The sequence below is a fragment of the Talpa occidentalis genome, unplaced genomic scaffold (genome assembly GCF_014898055.3).
Source record: "Talpa occidentalis isolate TD23 unplaced genomic scaffold, MPIMG_talOcc4v2.1 talOcc4.12, whole genome shotgun sequence".
Taxonomy (NCBI): Eukaryota; Metazoa; Chordata; class Mammalia; order Eulipotyphla; family Talpidae; genus Talpa; species Talpa occidentalis.
In genome coordinates this window covers 103,389,410-103,399,746 of record NW_023601212.1, presented here as the reverse complement: position 1 = coordinate 103,399,746, position 10,337 = coordinate 103,389,410, and positions in this window count along the sequence as shown.

The following is a 10,337-nucleotide window of genomic DNA, read 5'->3' as shown; positions in this document are numbered from 1 at the left end:
TCGCTCACTCAGGGACGAGAACAAATGTGTGTCGCCCTTCTGCAGGGAACTTTGAATTTAGCTATTAGAAATGGAATATTATATATATGTAGTAAAAGAAATAGTAATTCAATTTTTTTGAGAAATGACCTAAGGAAATGCTTGGAACACAAATAAAAATTTTTTTTTAAGATTTATTTGTACAAGAACCAGGGGAAAGCCACCTGCGTGGGAGGGTGAGAGGATTCACCAGAGACAGAGCGGGGAGCAGAACAGGCAGACTGAGGAAACACACTGCTGCGGGGAGCAGCGGGGAGACAGGAGGGGTCTGCGCATGTGGGATTCTTGCCGGCTGGCGGGGAGCGAACCCGCACTGCAGAGGCTGCGGACAGCTTCACAGTGCAGCACTCAACTGCCTGTGCCACCAGGGAATATTTTTTCGAGATTTATTTATTTATGCATACAAGAGCCAGTGTACAGGCCAGATGTTGGGGGAAGTGAGAGGATTCACCAGAGACAAAGCGGGAAGCAGAACAGGCACACCGACTGAGACACACTGCTGAGGGGAGCAGCGGGCAAGTCAGGAGGGGTCTGCTGCACCCTGTGGGTGCAGTGTCTGTGGATAGCTTCATAGGTTGCGTCTCAACCCCTTGTGCCACCAGGGAGGCCCCTTATTTGTTTTTTAATGCAGCACTGACAGTGAATATGGCTGCGACATTCAGTTGTTTCTGCTCCCATGGCTTCTTCGTTTTCTTGTGCAGAGCACTATGCAGAGTAACCGATGCAAAAACAAGGGTTAATATAATGAATGATAGGGTGGCCCCCTTTTACAGGGAGATCAGCCTGGCCTCAACACAAAGAGTTTTCTGCAACAGGCAGATAGGGCTTTTAAAATGACAAGAAAAAAAATTAAAACAATAAACCTATACCAAACAAAACCCAAACTCCAGTATCTCAATATGGTTCCTCCAATAGGCAATGACATTCAAATGTGCCAATATGGCATTTTGTGCTTCCTGCTGCAACAGTGTCCACTATTGCTGTAGCCTGTCCCCAAGGTCCACGACATGGCGTCCAAGGCTACTGTCGACTGCACTGTGAAGTCGTCTTTGAACTGCTTCCCAGCAGGGGTTGTACCAAAAGGAATAGGTCTCAGGCTGATGTTACCCGGGACTCCCCTGACGTCCACGGGGGGTGGCAGGGCCCACGCTCAGACCAGGGCACCGGCAGATGCCCGGACAGTTCCGGCAGGACTTGGAGACCGTCCCACCCACCTCTCTGCAGACTCCGCACGGCCGCGTGAGTGAGCCCAAGCGCCCGGCGGTGACACTCGCAAGCTGGACATGGGAAGCTGTGGCCTGCGCCACGTGAGACCCCCCACCGCGAGCTCACAGGGGCCCCTGGGAGGCTCGATCCCGCGAGGTCCCGGCGGCCCGATCAGCGCGGTCTGGGGCAGCGTCTGGGCCGCCCTGGCCCGAGGGCACATGAGACCCCACGTGCCACCGCGTGCCTGGACACCGACATCTTGGTGAGCCCGCGACCCGGGAGGCCCCTCCCGCGAGGTGTGCAGCGGCTCTGCGGGCCGGGGGTGGGCGTGGTCAGGGCGACTGCCCACCCGAGAGCCGCCGACCGCTGCCTCAGCTCCTGGCAGTCCGGGCAGGACCAAACGCAGCCCCTAGTGCGCTGCCGGCGGCATGACGGGGGCACGACGGGGCACGATGGTGCCCACCGCCCCCTGACACGTGGCACCGGCTGCAGCGGCCTCCCCGAGGGCCGGTCTGAAACCGCCGGTGCAGCCTCCTGGCCTCGGTGTCCATCCACGTCCGGTGTCCGCGGCGGTCCCGCGCGTCCAGGTGGGGCTCGAGGCGGCCGACGCGGGGTCCCCATCGGGGCCTCTGAGCAGCGACCTCGGCGGCGGCGGCACCTGTCCGCGTCCCGCCCACGTGAGGAGCGGGTCCGGCGCGGCCCGCCTCAGCCCGTGCCCCTTCCTCCCCACCCCCGCCACGCCGCGCCCCGCCGCCGCCAGGGGGCGCTGCCCCCGCCGCCCGACCCCTCGATCCCCCCCCGACCCCCCGACCCCCGACCCTCCCCCCCCCCCCCCGCCCCCAAGGCCGCTGCCCCTGCCCGGGCCTCTCCCTGCGCCCCGCGTCCACCGGCCGCGCCGCCCCTCGCTCCCCCCGCCAGGTGGCGCTGCCCCCCAAGGCTTCTCGCTCCCTGGCCCGCCCGGCTCCTCCCTCGCGGGCCGGGCGGCGACGGCACGGCCGTGTGGGAGCCGCGGCGTCGGGCCGGGCGGGCCAGGGAGCGAGAAGCCGCGGGACGAGCGGGCGAGGGGGCGGCGCGCTGCGGGGTGGGCGGGGGGCTCGCAGGGCCACGGGGCCCGCGCGGAGAAGGAGGCCCCGCGGCGCCGGCCGTCCACCCTCGACCCCCGGCGGGCGCCAGGCCCAGGGGCGCGGGGCCGGCACGGAGGGGCGCGCGAGGGCCGCGGCCACGAGCCGCGTCCGCAGGGAGCGCGCCGGGCTGTGCCTGCCGCTTTGGGGTCCCCGCCCGCCCCGGGCGGCCCCTGCACCGCCCCACGGGCCCCGCGCGGCCGCCGCCGCCGGCGAGCGCGTCACCCCGGGCTGCCCGGCGAGCTGGACAGACAGGGCGGCCCGACGCGAGGCGCGACCCCGGGGCGCGCGCAGCAGCCGGGGCCCGACGCCCGCGTTGCTAGGTCGGCCCGGCTGCGTCTGGAACCCTCTGGCGGCGAGTCCCAGGCCCGGGCGGGGCGCCGAGGTGGCCGTGCCCAGAGGCCTCGCGGGGCTGGAAGTCCTGGGTCCGCCCGTCCCCGCAGCGCCCGCGCCGCGCCCGCTCAGCGTCCAGCTCCGGGGGGCGCTCGCCGGAGCCGCGCGCGTGGCCGGGCTCCCCGAGATGGCTGCAGGGGCGTCTGGGGGTCCCCGTTGTCGGGCTCAGCTGTTGCCGCCGCGGGGGCGACCACCCGGCTCCCGCCCAAGCCCCGCCCGAGGCCGCTCCGCACCGCCCCCCTGGAGCTCAGAAGCCTGGAGGGTCTTGTGCCTACCCGGTCCCTACCCGGGAGGACGGGAGGCGAAGTGAAAGGGGACCCCACTTTTCCTTTCCTCTTTCTTCAGCTGAGATCACACCCCTCTTGCCCCCACACCCTCGCCCCAGCTGGCCCCTGCGAAGGCCTGGCGGGCGGGGCCGCTCTGCGGGGGCCTCTCCCCTGGGGGCTGCGCGGGGGCAGGAGGAGGCAGCGCTGTGTCCCAGGCCCCAGCGGGGCGCCCCCGCCCAGGATGTCGGGCTGCGAGTGGGGAGGGCTCCCCAGGCTGGCGGTTGCAGGCGTGGGCGGCGCTGGGCGGCCTGAGCTGCGAGTCTCCCGGGGCTGAGGGCACCGGCTGCCGTGGCGGGAGGCCGGTGGCGAAGCCTCCAGGTTGGGGAGGCCTGGGGGCCACTGAATTGCGGCAGATGCGCTTGGGGAGGTAGGTCTGAGGCGGGATGCCCCAGTCAGAAGAGCTGGGGAGCAGAGGCTGCGGGGCTGTCCGCAGGGCGCCTGTGGTGGGCCACAGTGGGGGCACCCAGCACAGCCTGGTCTGACCCTGGTGTCCTGCCTGGCAGCTGCCCAGTCGCAGACGCCACCAGGGAGCCCCTCTGGGCAGAGGGGAGGGCGCCAGGCGTGCCAGGGGCCCCAACCACAGAAGGTCTGCTTCCTCCACCACCAAGCTGACCGTGGTGGGAACCAGGGCGAGTGGTGTCTGGAGCCAGACAATCTCAGGCACAAGTGGCCGACAAGGGTCAGGCCCAGGGTGGCAAAGGCCATGTTCATTCAGATGCCTGAGGGGGACTTCAGCGCAGAAGGGAGTCTGGGGAGTCCCTTGAAGGGCTAGAGCTGGGTTGGAAAGTAAGGTTGGCTGAGCCCAGCGGGGAGGGAGGAGAGAGCCATGGCCTCTCAGGGCTGCCTCTGCCTGGGGGCTGGGGTGGGGGCTGTAGGCAGGGCTGGGGATACACACATGCCCCTCTGGCCCTGGAGGGGCTACCCAGCCCGCCTCCAGGCAGCCTGGGGCATCGTGTGACCTCTAGGCCCCCAAAGGGAGCCATGCCCACACTCGTCCCTGTTCTCAGCACTACTAACCCTCCCTCCGCCCAAGGCCGGCTGGGGTGCAGGCTGGGGTGCAGGCTGGGGACACAAGGAGGGCTTCACGAGGGTGAAGCCCGGCAGGATGGCCAGCGTGAAAACCCAAGGTGTTTGGGGGAAGCACAGAGAGGTGGGGCAGACCCCCAGGACCATGACCCCCACCCTCAGCTCTCCACCCAGCGCCCTCGCCCCCACTACCCCCGCCCCCCACCCCCAACCCGTGCCCTTGGCTACCTGGCCCCTCCTGTCCAGCCCTCACCTCTCCCGGCCCAGCCGCCTTCCCACAGCCACCCCCCCATGCGGCCTCAGCCCCCTCCTCTGAGCCCACCAGTGGGCCCCTCCCACCCTCCCTGCACACAGGAGCAGTGTTCCCCACGGACACCCCGCAGCCCGCACCCCACCCACACTAGGGCAGTTCCTGCTCCCTCTCCCAGCCCCAGCCCCCAGCACCATTTCTGTGCCCCTGGTTCCAGACTTCCTGCTCCGCCACCCCCAAGCACAGAGACCTTCAGGGTCTGCTCCACTCAGATAGCAACCTGCACCCCACCTCTGCGCCAGCTTCTTGCGAGAAAGAGCCCAGGGAGCCCCCCCGTGCCATTAAACGTGTAAGGTCCACTCTGAGAGCGGGCAGAGGCACCGCGGGTCCCTGGGCCAGGGCCGCCTGGCCAGCCCACAACAGAGATGGCCGCTGGCTGGGGCCCCCAGCCAGGCACCCAGGAGAGCGAGGGCCAGCTGGGGGCTGACAGGCAGCCAGCGGGACCCTCCCCTGGGCCAGGACAGATGTGGACCCTGAAAAGGACAGAGTGGCCGTGCCAGCCAGGCACTCCTCCCCTGCCCTCCCAGCCCTCCTGTGATGGGGCATCCGGGACGTCTCCAGGCGGGGAAGGCTGGCGAAGGATGAGGCTGCCCTGCCTCAGTGATGTCCCTCTGGTGCCCAAGGAGCCCTGAGCAGTGACCTGCGGCACCCTGGGGGTTGCATGGGGCTGGGGGCACTCATGCCAAGAATGGAAGTGTCAGCTGCCAGCTGCTGACCAGTCTGGGCCTGGGCGTCCGCCAGCTGGCGTGCCCCCACGGCCGGCTGGCCCTCCGCTGAGCCAGGTTCCTGCTTTCAAGCCATCTGCTCCTGGGTCAGCTGCGGCCAGAGGCAGGGTCCCTCCCCCCAGGCCTGGGTCAGCTCTCAACTAGGAAGTGGCCACTGTGCCCGACCCCCAGTCTAATGCTCACTCTGACCCGGCTGCACCCGAGCGGGGCTCAGCCTGCCTCTCCAGGGTGGCTCTGCAAGGCGGGGCGCGACCCACAGCTGCCGCTTCCTTCCAGGGAGGGGCTGGGCCCTTGGCCGCCTGGCCTGTGCTGTGCGGGCCGGGCTCGGGCTCGCGTGCTGCCGGGCTCCCTGCTGCTGCCTCCTTATCGCCCATCGGCCTTGCGTAACCGGACGCTCCTGCTTCCTGCTCGTGAGCTATCGTGCACATCTGGGGCTGCACATGGGTGACGGGGCGCAGCAGCCTCCCTGCACCCAGGCACATCCTCCCCCCGGCCCCCACAGACCCTGGCCCCGCAGAGCTCTGCGACCGCAGGAAGGACCCTCTGCCACAGGATGCCCTGGTCTGTCCCACAGGCCCAGGAGACACAGGGCAGCGAGAGCCAGTGCCCCCCACCACTCCCAGCCCTGGCCCTGGCCTGTGCACTTCACAGCCCATGGGGCGGACGCAGGCGGGGGGCATAGGACCAGCTCCCTGACCCCGGCCTGGGCAGGGAAGGCACAGGTCCCTGGGGAGGCCTCGCAGCCCAGGTGGCCAGCGGGGGAGGGCCGGCGGCGGGGGTGTGGGTAGCTCTGGCCACTCCAACCCCTGGGCCGGGGGCAAGCTCCCCACCAGCCTTGTCCCGTCCTTGCAGGTGGACCTCAGAGCGGGCGGCCGGCGGCATGAGCACCTGGCTCCTCGCCTGCCTTTGCTGCTGGGTGGTCTGCGGCGCCCCAGCCGCTGGGCACGGAGCAGGTGAGCTGGGCACCCCACAGCGGGCAGCAGCAGGCATCCTGCAGGGCAGCTTGGCCCCAGGGAGCTCGGCCTGTCCTGAGCCCACCCTCATGCCTGGGTCATGCCCAGCCCGGCCCTCAAGTAGCCCCTGGGGCACATCGGGTGCACCCAGAGCCTTCCCCTCACCCAGCCCTGTCTCGAGGCAGCCACTGGGGCCTCCCCGGGGCCGAGCGCTGGCACCACGGTCTGCGTCACCAACTTCATCCTGAGGATTGACTGCCGCTGGGAGGGCACGGGGCCGGCCCCGGGGCCGGACACCTGGCTCCTGTTCACCAAGTGAGGAGTGGGCAGGTCCCCCCAGCATCACGCGTCCCCATCCCCCCATCCATCCCATCCCCGGACCCTGTCCCCCCTCACGCATCCCCCCTCTGTCCCCTGTCCCCAGACCCCGTCCCCCTCACGTGTCCCCAACCCGTCCCCGGACCCCGTCCCCCTCACACGTGCCCTTGCAGCAACCAGGCTCCGGGCGCCGGGCACAGGTGCGTCTTCCGGGCGGGCATGTGCGTGCTGCAGCTGCCACAGGAGGAGGTGCTGGTGCCGTCTGACAGCTTCCACATCACCCTCCACCAAAACGAGTCCGGGCGGGAGCAGGTCAGCCTGGTGGACCCGCAGTTCCTGGCCCGGAAACACGGTGAGCCCCGCACAGCATGGTTCCCAGCAGGCAGTGGGTCCGGAAGGCCGGCTCAGGCTGGCTGAGATGGGACGGAGCCCCCCAACATGCCTGGGAGCCCCGGGGACCGCGAGTCCAGCCTGTGGGCTGACCACGCGCTCCCACGCGGCCCCCTCTGTTCCAGTGAAGCTGGACCCTCCCTCCAATGTGCAGAGCAACGTCAGCTCAGGCCGCTGCATCCTGACCTGGGGGGTCAACCAAGCCCTGCAGCCGCTGAGCTCACTCTTCAGCTACGAGCTGGCATTCAAGCAGCAGGAGGAGGCCTGGGAGGTGAGGCAGGCACTGCCAGGTGGTCTCTGGAGGTGTCCCGGGCGCACAGGCCAGAGGGGCACTGCAGGGTCCAGGGCCTGCCCAGTCCACCCGTGCTGGCCGCTGGCAGGACCTGCTGTCCTCGCCCCACAGCAGGCCCGGCACAAGGACCACATCCTCGGGGTGGCCTGGCTCGTCCTGGATGCCATTGAGCTGGAGCCTGGGGCCACCTACGAGGCCAGGCTGCGCGTCCAGATGGCCCCGCCGGAGCCCGACGCCGGGGAGGAGGAGGAGGAGGAGCACTACCAGGGCCAGTGGAGCGAGTGGAGCAGCCCGGCGCGCTTCCCGGCACCCCCGAGGCCAGGTAGGTGCAGCCGGGTGGCCTCAGCCAGAGGCAGGAGGGAAGACGGCTGTGGGGTGCCTGCTGGCTGAGGCCTGCCAGCCCAGGGTTTCTCTCGGGGACTCGGGGTCTGGAGAACCCTCCAAGCCAGCCCAGCCTGGACCGCGTGGCAGGGGCGGCTGCGCCCAAGGGGCCGCAGGATGGGCTGGGCTGCTGCAGCACTGGCCCTTCCATGACAGGCAGGTCTCCCGGGGGGCAGCCCGACGGCGTCCTTGTCACCGTGTCCACCCTCCTGCTGCTGACTAGCCTGGCCTACCTGCTGTTCAAGCTGTCACCCAGGTGGGTGGCGAGGGCCATGGGGGAACGTGTGCGTGTGCTGGGGCCCACGGCGCCTCCCCGCACTCCACGCTGGCCCTGGGGTTTCCAAGGGTCTCAGTGTGGGGCTGTGGCCAAGTCCTCAGGGGCGGCGCAGGCTCCAGAGGTGAAGGCCCCACCCGGGGAGGCGCAGCCTGGTCCTGCCTGGGCTCCCTGCCCGCCCTAGGCAGTGCTGCTTCAGCATCTGGGCGGCCGCTCAGCCCAGCGGGGGCCTCCTGAGATGCGGTCAGATATGGGGGACCTGGGGGGACAGGCGCTGGGAGCAGAGGCCAGTGCTTGGGGTTGGCGATGCCACGTGAAAAAGCCTTTCTATTGGGAGAAGAATCTGGGGGTGCGAGGGGCCCGGAGGTCACTGGGAAGCCAGTGTCCAGAGAGGTGATTTGGGGTCAGGCCCCAGGAGAGGTCAGTGAGGGGACTCGGACCTGCGGGGCTGGGGACAAGACTGTACCCCAGGCAGCGGGGTCGGGTGCTGGAAGTACTGGGTGAGGGGCAGCCAGTGTCTGCGCTGGACTTGGGGCTCCCGGAGGTGCAGGCACCCTCGCGAGCTGGGCATGGGCCGTCGCCGCCCTGACCCCCGCACAGCCGCTCTGCAGCGGTCGCCCCCACCATGGTCCAGCCCAAGCTTGGAGCCCAGAGCGGGGAGGGGGCCGTGGCCGGCCCATGCCAACGCGTCCGAGGGCATCTCAGGAGCGGCCCCCGCTGCACCCCCAGTCTCCCACCACCTCCGCTGCTGCAGGGTGAAGAGATCCCTGTACCAGAACGTGCCCTCGCCCGCTGCCTTCTTCCAGCCGCTATACAGCAGGCATGGCGGGGACTTCCAGGTGAGGGGCGGGGGCAGGGCTTCCAGACTGGGGGGCTTCCAGGTGAGGGGGCCTCTGGCGTGGTGGTTGCCCACATGGGCTCCCCACGCCCTCCAACACCGGGCGCTGGCCGGGCTCCCACGGGTCCCCTGGTGGCCAAGAACCAGCTGGGGACAACCAGAGGGCGGGCGGCCCCACCGCCCCCCACTGCGCAGAGAACAAGGCTCAGCCCAGGCACACCAGCCACTCTGGGCTCAGCCCTCCCGGCGCTGCAGCTGGGCCGTGGCTCTCAGGGGCCCAGGAGACTGAGGACAGGCTGGCACTGACCGCTGGCTGTGGGGCCCGGGTATCCCTGGCCCCACCCCAGACCCCCCTGCGGCAGGCGGCCAGCGGGCGCTGGACATGCCGGACGTGCGCCCGAGCCCTGCCCTGCTGTGTTCCAGACCTGGGCAGGAGGTACGCACCTGCGGCCGCAGAACAACACCGACAGCGTGGGGCCCGGCGTCCTGGAGGCCATCGCGTCACTCACCTACCACCCAGCGCACCCCTGGTGGCCAGCGGGCCTGCAGGATGGGGGCACTGTGCTGCTGGAGGGACCACCGGAAGGGGCAGAGCCTCCACCCGCCTACCTGCCCCAGGAGGACTGGGCCCTTGCAGGCCCTGCGGGACCAGAGCCCCTGGCCTCAGAGGGTGGCAGCAGCAGTGACTACTGCACCCTCAGCTGCTGTGGGGCTGAGCATCCCGTGGTCCCCCTGGGGTGCACGGGGGGCTCTGGGCCGGTCCTGGCGGCGGCCAGCCACCTTCCCGGAGACCAGCGGGGTGTCCAGCAGGGAGGCACCTGCCTGGGGGCCGGAGGCAGCCCTGGAGGAGCCCCAGGCACTTTGCAGCCCTGAGCCTTCCGCAGCCCTCACACCAGCCAGGGTCTCCAAAGGCTGACCCGCCTGGACTGGACCTAGGGAAGTGGCCACCCCTCGGCCACACGCCCCCACCCATGTTCCCTGCCCATCCAGGACTTGAATGCATAGAGCCCGAGGGCCGGGCTCTGCCCGGCGCTGGAGCATCGGCTGCAAGGGCTGGGAGGAGACAGGGCTGAGGAGGTGACGTGCAAGAGGTGGGGTGCAGCCTGTCTCCCTTGGGTGCAGAGCCAGCGTCCTGCGGGCTGCGCCGACTCCAAGGCCTTCGGGCGATAGGAGCCACGGAGCCCTCAGCCGCAGTCTGCGTGCTTCCCTCCAAGCGCCTTGGGCCTCTGTGCACAGGTGGCCTCCCACAGGGACCGGAAGGGGCCCGTCGACCTGTCCACCCCCCAGCCTTTGGGGGAGAGGGAGAGGGAGGCCCCACGACCCCTCGAGTCCAGGCGCCCAAAGATAGAGGTGCCTCTGGCCCTGACGCGGTGGCGGCCCCAGGCTGCAGGAGCCGGTCCTGGGGGCCGGGAATGTGTCCTGAGCATCGGGACAGCAGGAGGCAAGTGGAGGAAGCAAGGTACCGAGTCCCCAGCCCTAACTGAGTCCACAAACACCGGCGACTCCACTTCCTGGGGAGCCCCAGGCCGGGTATTTATAACCCCGTGCAGCGGCGGCTGTGGCTGCAAGGAGGCCCGGCGCCTGCAGAGCTGGACAGCGACCGCCTGCCGCCCTCCCAGGACACCAGCCAAGCTCCTGTGCCTGGAGGCCCAGGCTGCGGGCAAGTCAGCCACCCCTGCCACCCACACACGGTGTCCGCAGAGCCTGAGGGCGGCCTCGGCGCGGCCAGGGGCAGCAGTGGGCCT